Source organism: Paroedura picta, chromosome 1 (genome assembly GCF_049243985.1).
Source record: "Paroedura picta isolate Pp20150507F chromosome 1, Ppicta_v3.0, whole genome shotgun sequence".
Lineage (NCBI taxonomy): Eukaryota > Metazoa > Chordata > Lepidosauria > Squamata > Gekkonidae > Paroedura > Paroedura picta.
In genome coordinates this window covers 133253181-133267856 of record NC_135369.1, presented here as the reverse complement: position 1 = coordinate 133267856, position 14676 = coordinate 133253181, and the positions used below count along the sequence as shown (strand labels likewise).

Below are 14676 nucleotides of genomic sequence, written 5' to 3'. Positions count from 1 at the left end.
GGGCCTGTAGCACCAGAGCCAGTTTAAGGATGTGTGGGGCCCTAGCAGAGTACAGTCTTGGTGGGAACAGCCAGCCTGGGGGCAGCAGTCCCCCGTCCAGTGAAAAGGAGTGTCACACTGAGTGTCCTTAAAGAGGGAAAAGGGAGGAGTAGAGAGGCTACAGCCCTAGTCCATGGGGGGAAGGGACCATGTGGGGCCCTGGAAGTGCAGGGCCTGTAGCACCTGCAACATGTGCTATGTGGATAAACCAGCCCTGGCCCCGATTGGTTTCTAGGCACCTCTGGGAGATTTTGAGTGACTCCCTGGTGGCTCTATGGATGCCATTGTAGCTGTGTGAGAAATGGGTGAGCAGGAGCCTTTATCAGAGTTACTCCTTCATGATGTTTTCCATGATCTTTGAAGCTTAATTATCTTCTTCATAGTCTTTGAATCAGACAGAGCACATCATAAAAGCCCAATTGCAAGCCTATCAGGTGGCAGTGATAACAGTGGATAAGACTTTCTTATCTGCTACCATTGCATCAGCAGAATCTCATTCAGCTCAGTTGTTTAAAGTGGCTCGTGACTTGAAACACCTCAGTTTGACACTATTAGCAATTAAAATTTGTCCCTCAGTTGTGATGTTTTTACAAGGTTCTTGAATGACAGATTCTTTCTCTTCTGTACTGATTTGGCGGGCAAGTTGAATGTCAATGTGGTACCTGAGGTATGAGAAGTGTCTGCTTGTCCTTTTGTTATAGATAGTCTCAGACTGATCCTGCTGACAGGATCTGGCCCCCTGTTCATCACTGGGGAAAGGTATCCACTAAATCTGATTTGCCAACATTAGTAAAAATCATTAATCCCTGATGGAAGGCAAAGGCCAACTTGGTGTAGTGGTTAGGAGTGCACACTTCTAATCTGATGAGCTGGGTTTGATTCTGTGCTCCCCCACATGCAACCAGCTGGGTGACCTTGGGCTTCCACAGCACTGATAAAGCTGTTCTGGCTGAGCAGTAATATCAAGGATCTCTCAGCCTCACCCCCCTCACAGGGTGTCTGTTGTGGGGAGAGGAAAGGGAAGGCAACTGTAAGCCTCTTTGAGACTCCTTTGAAAAGCGACATATAAGAACCAACTCTTCTTATTATTTGAAGAATGCAGTTATTAGGTCTCTGCTCAAAATAACTTAATTTGCTAGGGATGAGGCAGTTAATTACAAGCCAGTCTCCAGTTTACCATTTCTAAGGAATGTGATATGCCATGTGCTGATAGGACAGCTTCTGGGATTCCTGAATGACACATTTGCCCTTAACTGATTTCAATCTGGTTTTGGTATGGAGATGAATCTTGTTGAACTGGTAGAGGATCTTTGTTTACATATGAATAGGAGGCAATCATCCCCAATGATACTGTTGGGCCTCTTGGTGGCCTTTGATACCAGGTTACCACTCTACTCTTATCCATGGGTTTGGATATTGGTATTAATGGCATAGCCCTTTGCTGGTTTCACTCTTTTCTGTCTGGCTGGACACAAAAGAATCATCACCAGAGATGCAGAATCAACATAGTGGAATATTGTGTAGGTCATTACAAGATTCTATTTCCTCACATATTGCAAGGTTACAAACTGAAACTGTAACTGCGGATCAATAAAGAAAGCCTCAAGTTGGCCACTCACAAGCTAGACACCTTCCTCACTGCCAGAAGCCTGTGTTCTGGCCTGGGAAGCAAGCAGTCTGGAGGTCTCACGAGAAAGCATCTTTCTTCGGGTACAGTTGTCACATCTATTCCAGCAGTAAGCACTAATGGCTAAATTGCATCTAGGGACTGAACAAAAGTGGTATGCTCAATTGCTGGCAGTTGGGTGCAGAAAAAATGCACCAACATTTGCTTGGATGATCACTGTGCTGAAGAATTTCTTTCAAATGTCCTTTGTCCATAATTTCCCTCTGAATTTTGTTGGTCTTAAAGATACCACTGAACTCGCACTTAGTTCTAGCTGAAGAAGTGTGCATACACACAAAAGCTTCTACCTTGAATGAAATGTGTTGGACCCAAACTTTGTTCATTTTTTGTTTCTTTGACCCAGTTTGTTCTGCCACATGGCTCTGTGTTGAAGGATGCTAGGATTCAAAGCATGTCTGCCTGTAAGTGCAGTAGTGCTCACAGCTAAGTTAGTGTGGAGGGTTGTTGGTCTGCTTCAGACCAACATGGCTACAGATCTGAAATGATGCTAGTGGTAGGTTGGACTTAGTTTTTTGCAGAGCAAAAGACAAAAATGGGGTTTCTTTTTTGTCAGGAAACAGAAATCACGTGGTGGTGATTTGCATTCTTTTAAGCACAGTGGCTTGCTGGTCTGTTTGTCAGATATTTTTCTTTAGCTGTATAAGAATAGTAGAAAAGTGTTTAGGTGTGTATGCGGAAATGGGTAATTTCCATTGATTGTCCCTTCTGTATTCAATCTACGAAACATTTTTTAATGCATAACTCTACTTTGCTTATTGGGTTATTTGGCAACAGTTCAATACCATCTATATTTTCTTCTTAGAAAATGGTCAGGTTTATAGCTAAAGGTGGGCACCAACAATTTCTTGATGTCAAATGCAAGAGAGTAGAAGCATGGAGGTTTTTGTAGACTGCTGTCCACTTTGCTCTACTGCTCACTCTTCTAACAAAAAATGTCTACAACCCTGCCACACTTATTCATGCTTCTGTAACATCACAGCTGGATTACTGCAATGTCCCCTGGGGGGACTGCCCTTGAAACCAACCAGAATGTAGCATTCTGACTGTTGTCCTGGGCTAGTGACAGGGAACATATGTTGCTTATTTTGAAAAGCTATATTAGCTGCCCAGGTTTAAAGTGACTGCTAGGAGGGAGTGTAACTCAGGAAATATACCTGATTTTTCTGCTGAAGAATCACAAATCTCAAGTGCACTTATTTATACATATGCATATTATTTTAATTATTTTAGCAGGAATGTAGCAGAGAGATTTCCCTGTCTAGCAAAATCATCTTGAGATGAATTGAATAACTATTATCCAGTGATCAATATAACATTTTTGGATAAAGTGTCTAGAGCAAGTCTATGCTGAATAATAACAGGGATTTTTTAAAAATGAGATGGGTTATCTAAACCAGTGGTCCCGAACCTTTTTATCACCGGGGTCCACTCAACGCCTTTTACTGAGGCCCGGTGGGGGGGGAGTTTACTCCTCTACTCTCAACCACTGCCCTAACACTGTCTGATCGCTATGGTAATGTTTAAACATCCCTTCAAAATAAGATACAGACACGCCACAACAATGAAGTGTGTTGTAAAGGGCTGGGGGGGGGGGGATGAAGTAAAGGGCCAGGGGGGGGAGAAGGCGTCCTTCGGGGCCCACCTCTAATTAGTCGAAGGACCACATGTGGTCCGTGGCCCACAGGTTGGGGATCGCTAATCTAAACTATTTCTCCTCAGCTTCAGATCTCGGTTTGGAACAGAAACTGCCTTGATTGGATGACCTATACTGAGTCAGACAGAAGAAATGATAAATTCTTCATATTTATGGATCTCAGTTTTAATGGCTTATGTTATAATCAATTATGGCATTCTTCTGGATGGTTTAGGTAACATTCTCTGGCATTTCTATTCCTATATGGCCAATTTACCTAGATTGCTTGGCCTCTGATCTGATGTTGACTCTGTGGGCCTCCAAAGGATGGGTCTTCGCTCTCATCCTTTTCCATTTCTATATGAAGCTATTGAAACAGCAGTCCTGAATAGTGTCTACTAGTCTGATTTGCCTCTGTTTAAAGAGTTGGTTATCTTTCTCATGGTAAGTGGGTAGTGGTGATTGTTGGGCCTTTTCACTCTTGGCATTAAATTTTAGACTGTCCTGTTATGGATGGTGGGTGCCAGGTTTGTTATCCTTCCAGCATCAGGTAAATACATATTTATTTTCCTAGGTACTTTCCTCTCCCTTGCCTTGGATGGCACAAGCTATCCTAATCTTGTAAGACCTTGGAAGGTAACCAAAGTTGGCCCTGGTTAGTGTTTGGATGAGAGACCACTAAGAAAGTGGTGTCTATACAGAAGCAAGCAATGGCAGACTACCTCTGAATATTTCTCATTTTGAAAAACCTATCGGGTTGCCATGAATCAGCTGTGACTTGATGGCACCTTTCACCACCACTATTTTTCCTGTAGCCAAACATTGAAATGGACATGGATTTTACAAATGCTTTTTCAATCTAATAATGACCTTGAAAAACGAAAAGTGATTAGGACTTAGTGATGTGCATATCCTTAGACAGGATATACAGGTTTATCATGAAACCCGTTGCTTTGTGTCTATTCTCAGACCTCCCTAGCCTCAAATTTCTGGGTACGGATGGGTGCTGCTTTCTAAGAGAATGGCAATGTGAGGATAGTTAAGAAGACTTCCTGTTACATTTAATGATGTCAGTCATATCCTGTAAGGACGAATTATGATTACCATCTCCTAATGAACTGAGTTGCAGGTGTTGGTTCTCTTTCTTGCCATCTTAGGGTAGCATTTTGAAATCACAGAGCCATCAGCTAACCAGCACGTTTGATGGCTAATTTTTTCAATGTTTGTCTGCTTGTGCTATCTCATAGACTTTTTTGGGGAGATGGAAGGCATTGGTCACACACTCCATGGCAACTGATCAATACAGTTCATTTCCCTTTCTTAACATGTTTGGTTTGTGTGCTGACTTTTTTCATCATTCCAAAGCACCATTCTAAGATGACATATGACATATGGTTGGTGATGTGTAGAAGTGGTACTTTTCATGCTACTATGCATTGAAACATTGCCAGGATGCATAAGCAGGATAAGGATGTTGATGTCCCAGCATCCCTAAATTTAATACCAGGTCCCATGTTTTGTGCTTCCTTTCATGCACCATGGATAGGATCTGATATAATTAAATGATGTTCATTACTCTCACAGGGCCCAGTGCACAGCTTTAAGAGGCTGCTTATAGCACCATTATTGCAACAGATGACTTCTTACTTTGACTTACTTTGACTCTCTCTCTCTCTCTGTCTCTCTGCCTCTCTCTCTCTCATACACACACACACACACACTTCTTTTCAAAGACTCCACCTGGGACCTGTGTGCGGCAGCAATGATAATAATACCAAGAGGCTTATAGTTCTTGGTAAATCAAATGGGGGTTACAGAAGTTAATACTGGTGGCTGTAAAATGAAATCAGGAAAATGCCCTCTAAACAGGAAAATAGAACCTATCATGCAGAGATGGATACGGGATTGCAATCCAGTAGGTAAGGGATAAGAATCATGTCAGAAGCCGACTTAAATATCTCTCTGTATTCTCCAAGAGGGAGTTTTAAATAAATGAGAAACATTAAATTTAGAGGCATAGATTAGAGGTAAAAGATTTCAGAAAGAATTCTGGCAGTGCCTCATTTCCCCTTTGGCAACATTGCCTCGAGACAAGGACAAATGAGGTCATTTACTTGCCACGCGGTCTATAATCCGAAATAAGCCTATTTATAGTTGCAAAGCACAATGAAACCTCATTATTTGAGACGCTGGATATACAAAAAGTGCCATCTATACTTACATGTAGCCACGAAAAGCAAAACCTAATGCTAATTGTCAGATAAGTATTATCTCTCCCGTATGACTTAAGTGGAAATGACATTTGTGTAAGGGTAAAATGAGACCCTGAAGATTCATAAAATGTACATTAAGGTATAAAAGCCTCTAACTTCACCTGCTGTAAACTCAAAACTCAAGCTATTTTAATTCAGTTCATAGAATTTACAATTATATCCCTTTAGGATGTAGCCAAATATTTATTTACTCAATTTCTAAGACTTTCCTCTGTGAATAAGACATTGGCATAACGGGTGTGATATAACAGTAAAAGAAAAAATAAAAGAAATTGTGATCAGGACTGTTATTGCCTATCTGTGTGCATGTTTGTGAGAGAATAAACACATCCACTCATCTAAAAAAATCTCCAGCAAACTAATATGTGCTGATGGTTGTAAGGAGTTGAATTTGGAAGCTGGGGGACAGGGAATCACTGATGGTAGGGTGCTGCATATTTAAGAAGAATAGTATTCTTTTTTTATTTAATGAGTTCTCCCCACACACACACACACACACACACACACTAGTTTCTCGCTTCTCTTTACAAAGGTAAGTTTTCATTGCAAAGGAGTTGGACAGGCAGAGAGGGCTGGTATGTCAGACAGAGCATAACGTATGCCCATTTTGGGTTGTTCTTAATTTGAAAGGGGGTCTGGGCCAGGAATGCAGAAAATGTTGAAAGGACTAATTTTCCATGAACATGTCATGCCATCCCATTCCGTTGGCTTTCTGGCAGTTACATTAAAGAAGAAGAGTTGGTTCTTATATGCCACTTTTCTATACCCAGAAGAGTCTCAAAGCGGCTTACAGTCGCCTTCCCTTTCCTCTCCCCACAACAGACACCCTGTGAGGTGGGTGAGGCTGAGAGAGTCCTGATATCACTGCTAGGTCAGAACTGCTTTATTGGTGCTGTGGTGGGCCCAAGGTCACCCAGCTGGTTGCATGTGGGGAGCGCAGAATCGAACCCGGCTTGAACTCCTAACCACTACACCAAGCTGGCTCACGAGATCACTTCAGTATTTTTGGAATGTCATGTCAAGCACTTTTGAGGTGGCACCTGACCACTTCTACAGGCTTTCTTGCATAAATGCTTGATATACAGTGGCATATTTAGGGGGTGGCAAGCAGGGCGCATGACCTGGGTGCCACGTTGGGAGTCACCTGTCTGGACAACACCTTGAGCACCTGCCACCACAGTGTGCCCAGTTGGCCAGGACATTCTGCAGGCCAACAGTCCCCAAAGTACTGCAACCTCAACAGTCCACCCACCACATCCCCATTATATGCATCCATGCCACTTCTAAGTGTTGGTATGCCTCCCCAACAAGAGCCCCCACTTTGCATCCCCTGCTGCCTGCTCTCAGCCAGCAGACCACAGTTTGAGTCCCCAAATCCACTGGTGTGAAGAGATTGGTGTCTTGTGTTGATTGACTGCCTGAGGAGTTGGGAGAAAACTTCGGGTTGCCCATGCTTCCTGCTTCTCCACCGCCTTGTTGGGACAGTGGGATAACGCAGGAGGGGTCTCCCATCAGGCAGCATGCAAATGTGTGGTTTCCTATTGAGCGTTTGCAAGCAGGAGGGGGAGTGCATTTTAACCTCTGTCCGGAATTGGTCTGAATATTTGCCTACAGATGTGTCAGAGCTCAGAAGCTGAGTTCTTGCCTTTATGATTAAATTGCTGCATTGCTGTCTTGGATGTGTTAGGAATTTGGCTTAAGATACCTTTATGTCATCTACAACATTTCTCCTTTGGTGTCACAACTACTGAAATCTGAAACGAGCTCAGCTTGGCAAAGAGTTTGCTTTCACCGTTAACTTTCTTGCAAAAGACTGCTCTGCTTTGCACCCTCCTTGGAAGACTCAAGGTCTGATTCATGCTACTCTTTTCTCTGAGACTAAAAGCAAATGTATGTGTGTGTGTGGGGGGGGCTTTTAGCTGCCCCTTTTTGAATTGATCCATGTTATTCTCCCCTCTGACCTTTTGGCTTCTGTTCTTTGGATTTAAAAGCAAGTTTCTGTATTTTCTAGGGTGGGCTAAGGTCCTAGAAGACTATTGTGGTGCTGGCAAGATAGCAGATAGCGTGTGTGTGTGTGTGTTTTGGGGGGGGGGGTGTTACAATACATGATTTAGTGTATCATCATATTTTTTCCAACGTGCTCTTGAAATGTTAATGCGGGAAAGGTGGCCTTAATAAGCCCTTGTGTGTGTCAGCCTGTCATAGATATCTATAAAAGTTGAGGAGGATAGAAGGAAATACAACAAAATATGGATACGGAACCTACAGTATAAGGAAACATCTAAAAACCTCAAGAACCATTTTCCAGACTGCAGCTGACTTTTAGGATTCAAGGGTATTGTGGTGGCCCCAAGGATTGCACTATTTGTTCACACTTGCATCCTCCCACCCCCTGCCCCGGCTTCCCCTGTGTTACATTCACGTTCATATTAATAATTGGTTGTTGGGGGTCAAGTTGTTGTTGTTTTTAAACATGCACTGAAGCACTGCAGAATTTCAGCAGCCTCAGGGGGGCTGTGCATTCCCAGTTAAAGTATGTTCCCTGTCTATCATACACCATCAGGCTGGACAAGCCTGCCCTGGTCTCCTGTACATGTGTCCTTTCTTGGGGGAGACTTTCCACGAAATCCCTCTCCTCACTCTGGTCTCCTTCCCTGGGCCTAAATTCAGAGTTAAGTGGTGTCACATGATGAAGCTGTCAGCATCGCCCAAGCCTATCCTGGAACACAGGGGCAGGATGTGATCCCCTTTACATGAGAGTAGCCCCATTGGCATTGGTACATGTATTCTTGTGTATAGTTAGGGATGGGGACAGGATCCAGGGCCTTCAAAGTAACAAGAATATTGCCCTCTCTTCCCCTTCTGAGGCTTATGATTAATGTGTGCATCTTTTCAGTCTCTCCCTGCATTGTTTTGATAAACATTTCAAGAGCCAGCTTTTAAGGAACTGGAGTTGCATAATTCTTCCCCACCCCCTACAATCACCTTGAAGATTGACTCCGAGTCAGCTTCCTGTATAAGTGGAGCCACAGGAAGTGGTGTCAGGCCTCCCAATGGGGCTGGCTGTTCGTTTCAGCTCTGTGATCCTATCCATATTTTCTTGGGTATGAGTCCCATTAAACACAGTGGAGCTTGCTTCAGAAGAAACCTGCCTAGGATTCAGGTGACCATTTATCTTTGGGTCTCTTTGTTTTAAGCCTAAATCTTTAGCCTTGTTGCTGAAATTAGGATTATCCTCTAAAATCAAAAATTCAAGAGGAAAAAGGTCACATGTATGTTACAACCAGAACTGGCTTACGTTGAAGTTGTGTTTGTTCTTTCACGGGAAAAAAGGGACAAATGGGGAACCAGTCAGTGTTCCTAGGTTTTCTTTTAAAACACAAATGTTGACTTGAAAGCATCCCTGCCGCTGTCTAAAGTGTCGCTCAGGCAATGCACAGTCAGGTGGAGAGGAAAAGGGTCTCTTGTTTTTGAACTGCAGCTACTTTAGTCACATGTGCCAGATTTCAAAGGATAGCACAGTGTGCTCCCATTCCATTCCAACCATTGTGCACTACTGTTCCTGAGTCAGCTGGGCAGCTTTCAAGCTTTTCCATTCATTTACTCAAGTAAATTAGAAGTTTTGAAACTTCAGAGGATCAGGCTGCTCTAAAGCTCTGCAGAGTGCCTCAAGCCAGGAAGGAGGCAGGGAAAGAAAATGACATGTTCTAGACTGGCTTTTCTGCTAAAGGCAGTGGTAGGTGTTCAAATCACGAAAGGGCCCTGCCAGAGAAAATCCAACGTTGTACTTTGAAAAAACAAACAAAAAGCCACCAAGACTATTTTTAACCTATTTTAATATAACGTTATTTGCATTTCATTTGAAGCAAATGTCTTGACATCCTTTCTCGGGCAAAAAATAACTCACTGAATTGCCTGATTCCTGTACTCAGTAACCCCAAAGGCAAAATGAATTTTACCTGACAGGCATGTAATGTGATGGAGTATGAGGCTGCATGGAGGGATGCTTCAGTTTAATGCTTAATAACTGGAATTCTAATCGTCAGCCTGGGGTCTCTCCCTGTCCTTGAGTGTGTTTGGAAGATAGGGAATGCTGTGTCTTACAGCATTTCTCAGTGGTTGTGTTTTACAGCCGAATGCTTCCTGCTAGTGCTGCTGCATTCATGCCATTTTACTGTATTTTTGCAAAACATGGATACAGTTGAGACACACACTGGCTTCTGGTAGTAGTTGCTGAATCTTCAGACCAAGGTCACAAAGAGCAAGCTGCACTGAAAGACAAGTGGCATGTTTGATTGTTTTGGATTGTTCTGAATTTTGGCTCTGGGTTTTCCAGAGACTCCTGTAATAAACCCCGAAGTATCTCAGTTTTTGTTTGTTTGTTTGTTTGTTTTGTTTGTTTTTTGCTATTACCACTATTCAACAAGAAAATGAATGGGTGAAAATTTTCCACAGTGGAAGCTGACCATGGTAGATGTTCACTGGAGCAAGAAATGTGGTTAAGATTTTGTCAAGAACTTGCCATATTGATTTGGTGTACTGAATCTGATCAGTCTATGACATATCGCATGATCTAAGGTGTGTTATCCATGTTTTAGTTGGCTAGTCCATGAAATATTTACAATGATTTGCCATTGCTGATGCTAGCTTTGCTTGACCAAAGAACAGGGGTAGCTAGAAAATGAAAACCATGTTATTCTAAATTTGTGACCCTCAGGAAGGCTGGCAATAAATCCCAAAAGTCTCCTAAGTTCCTCCTTGTTAGCTCATGACCTTGGGTAGTAGACAATGCTCTTTTCTCCTTTTACTTGAATGGATCTGTTGCATGGGAAAAAGAATAAATACATCTAGGGTTTGGTGCCAGGGAAAGGGGTTTGGAGTAGCTTAAAGTAGCTTTTGCTATTCGTAGTTTTGGCAAAGAGCATTCATGTGTCTGTTTTGTTAACTCTTTAATAAAGAGATTTCTTCAACCAAGGGTCTGCTTATTAGGGAATTAGACTTAAATGTGACAGATATATGCCAGGGTGGTATTGTGGATAATGTAGTGCTATATTAATGATATCTGCATGTGTGGAGAGAGGTAGGGCATGGAGCAGGAGAAGAGGCTGGGGCCATCGACGCAGCTCCTTATAAAGGAGCCTGGCCTCCGCCCCTCCCTTCTCTGCCGTCGCACCTGTGCCGGCTGCAAAGGATGCTGGGATATGTAGTCCCAATCTCCCCTGCAATGTCTTCTCGGCGCTCCGGCCCCGCGGCAGCAAAGGCCCCTTCACTTATTTTCAGGTGCACTTAATTATATCTGCATGTGTGGAGAGAGGTAGGAATAGGATTGTGCAAACACTTTCCAACTTCCATACATTCAAGTCTGCTTAGAGTAGGTACCACCAGCTTTTTGAGCCTGAGGGCACATTTGGAATTTTGAGATGGGATAATAAGTACCACACCAAAACAGCTGTCAGAGGAAGTGAATTAAAACCACAGTGACTGCTCTAGAATGTAAAACTGATTAAAATACAGTCTTCCTCACATTTTCTAGGAAGAAGGAAAGCTTGAAGGGGAAATGGAACTATATACTGCCTATGGAAAGCCCAGGTGTTTACCAGTCTTCCTAATCTTCCAGTGGAAATCCCTTTCTTTTGAATGAGGGCAGCCAAAACAAAAACCTTACAAAGGACCACTTTTTGAAAACTTGTGAAGTGCTAAGGGACGTGCTGGCAGGTGCCATAGACACCATATTCATAAACAATGTTTTAAATCCTATTGTTGCCCAACCAACACACATACCATGACAGGCTATGCATGTGTGAACATCCTCTACATATATAGGACTAGGCATAAATTTTGTGAGCTTTTTAAATCTGTTGCATACAAAATTTCCAGATTGGCTCAGTAGGTCTTCCAGAGAAAAAAAGGCGAATAGAGGGAATGATAATAAGGAAGTAATTTTATTGACCTGACCAAGAAACTGAATAGCAAAAAGAAACAAAACAATAGCTATACATGACAACATGGCTGAACTATTCAATGGTAACAATACAGTAGCAATGTACTTGTGGCAAATCCACGAAACACTCATCTTTGTGCAATCCAAATGTTCAATTATATTACTTAATTTATGAGATAGAAGCAGATAGACAGAGGTGGTGTGACAAATTCAGGAAGAAATGCAGAATGAGAGAAGGAAAAATACACTGCCTGTTGATGAAGAAGGCCAGTCATTTTGTTTCTGTAGTGATGAATAAAGGCTTAGTAGCACAAATAAATAAAGGCTATTTCTACTACACCACAATGTAGAATTAGGATCCTCAGTAACATTGAGCCATACTTCAGGATCTGGCTGCTCATTGGTTAATGAAGAGGGGTTGCACTGCAATAGGTGGGAATGTAGAATCCAAGACCCAATTGGTAAAATTGTCAGGACCTGAGCAGTAATGGGATAATTAAAACCTTCTATTGTCAAGGCTATTGGTAAAGATATGCTTAAGTGATGTAATGGGAAAGGGAGATGTATCCAGTTGCAAAAGACTAATTAACTGGGTGTCAGGCATGATTTAGACCATCTGGCAACTTGATTAGATTTACAGATAAGTCTGAAACATTGTAAGGGAGATTCCAGGAAATTAGATTTTTGTCAAAAACATGAGTTCTTGCTTATTGCCAAAGTGTGAGGAGTTTTCAGAGAATCGCATGAAAGAGTCTTGATTTATCTCCCCCCCCCCCCCGAGCTTTCATGGCAGCCAAGCTACTTCCTACTGAAAACTCCTGAGGACGTTAATACTAAGTTGATATCTGAAAGACAGATTCATGTGTACCTCTCACTTCACTTGAACTGAGGATCTGGGGGTCCAAAAAAGACATGAATGGTGGAGATGGCTATGGAGGCAATATTATGATCCTCCCATTTTTCATTATCAAAAATATATGAGGACATATAGAACATTGTAGCCGTTTTTTGTAATACATTTGCATGTACACACATAGGAAATGAAAGTCTGTAAAAGGAAAGTTCCCTATCTCTTACTTTACCTCAAAATATTCATGCATAGCTCTTATTAGGGGAGTTTAGGGAGGAACTGTCAGGCACTGGAAGAGCCTCTGCCTTGCACACAGACAATCCGAGGTTCAATCTCAAGCTTCTGTGTTTAGGATTATGTTGTAGGCAATATGAAAGACCTTAAACTGAGATCCTGGAGAGTCACTGCTGGTCAGAATATACCATGCAGACTGGGCTTGTGCACTAAGGGTCCTATCTGGACCAATTCATCTTTTGGATGAAGCTGCTTTGGACATTTGGCTTCAGATGAAGTGGCTTTGAACCGCTCTGAGCCTGTGGGAAGGCATGCATCCTTTCCAGTGAGAAAATTTTATAGAACAATCATAATGATTGCTTTACTGGGGTGAAACAAAGATTTGGGCCATGGCTTGATTGCCACTAATGGCCATGTTGATGATTCAGGAAGGCTTGGCCAGACAGGTGACACTAAGATAAAGCGATTAAGTTGCACTTAGGAAATAGCAAAAAGGAAAAGGTGATTTTTATGGATACAAAAGAAGGTTTGCAGGTAATTGCTTACTTGAGTTGGTGATGAAGACTTCTGTAGATGTTTTGCATATGCCTGAGTAATATATTTGAGTTATATGTCTTTAGGCTGGGGAAATCTATTCTGATCACCTCCTCATCTAATCACAGCATACTCCACCAACTTTTACATGGAGTTACATGACTGGCATCCATATTTGAACTGTGTCCTGGCCTGCCCAGGCCCTAGTAGTGCTTGCCTAAGGATGCTTTGAACTTGAGGTGAGGTTTGGCTACTAACAGATAGTCTGATTCAATATAAAGATGCTTCATTTGTATATTCATGCTTGACTTAGATTTGCTCTGAAGCATAGTATTTATTTATTTATTTATATTTTAATTTATATACCGCTGCTCTCAAAGACTCACAGCGGTTTACAATAAAAGAATAAAAGAGCCCAACCCATAAAATCTCCAGAAATTAAAAGATGGCTATTCATTGGAGTTAACTCCCCATCTCTCTCTCCCCCCCCCCCCCGTCTAGCTGCAGTCAGGATCTCTTTTCCTTAGGAGCAAAGATCCTGTGAATTCTAGGGGATTCACAGATGGTAACTCCGGGACCTCAGCCTAGACTCAACCGTATGACTGGAGGAAGAGCTTCATCTTGCATGCCCTGCACAAGGCTGGGAACTCCAGCAGGGCCCTTAGCTCTTCTGGAAGTTCATTCCTCCTGGCTGAGGCCAGGGCCAAAAAGGTCAGGCAAATGTCCCAGGGGCCTGGGATGACCAGCAGGTTCATACCCGCAGAGCGGAGTGCAACTAAGTAGTTGACCTTAGTTGAGTCACTACCTCTTAACCTCAATTATTTACCATATAGGCCTGCTGGTCTATGAAAGGATGAAAGGATAGTAGAATCAGGTACTTCGTTGAATTCCACAGTGGAAAAGTAGAATGAAAATGTATTTGTTTAAAAAGAAAGAAAGAAATATTTGGCTTGCAGTGAGGTAGAATTATTGCTATGTATGAATGTAAACTGTACATTTGTGTAGGTGGAGAGAAGGGAAAGGATGATAATATTTCTTTCTGCATTTTAAAGCTTATTTTAAAATGGAATTAGGCTAATGTTTTATAGTGTGATATGAGAAATGGTTCTTCCATAGTTTTCTGACCTTCCTCAAGCTCTTTTCACAGAGTGAACTATATCATAATAATCAAAATTGTGTATTTAATAGCACTCAGCCACATTGAAAATATAAGATGTGAATTATTGTCACATAATTCACATGCTGTCATATCTTGTTGCGTAATTATCCCTTTGTCACTCACACCCGCTCCTTCTAGAGTTTGGAGGAACCAGCATGACAGGGGGAGGTCAGGCAAGTTCCCAAGCCTGTATTAGAAAAAGAATATTCGGAAATATAAGAAGTGTTCCAAAAGCTACCCTACATTCTCTAGTATCTATTTATCTCACTATGTAATAATGATCTTGCCAAATCAAGTGTAGCTGTGATGGTGAGGCATTTTCCAGA

At 42.2% G+C, this 14676-nt stretch overlaps 1 protein-coding gene across 1 annotated transcript in view; it reads right to left on the bottom strand.

Moving 5' to 3' along the window:
- Positions 1-13698: 13698 nt before the first annotated feature.
- Positions 13699-14676, bottom strand: part of LOC143820823 (uncharacterized) — a 117085-nt gene continuing 116107 nt past the window's right edge. The window contains exon 6 of the transcript XR_013225544.1: positions 13699-14537. The gene's annotated coding sequence lies outside the window, so the exon portion shown is untranslated. The remainder of the gene's footprint in view (positions 14538-14676) is intronic.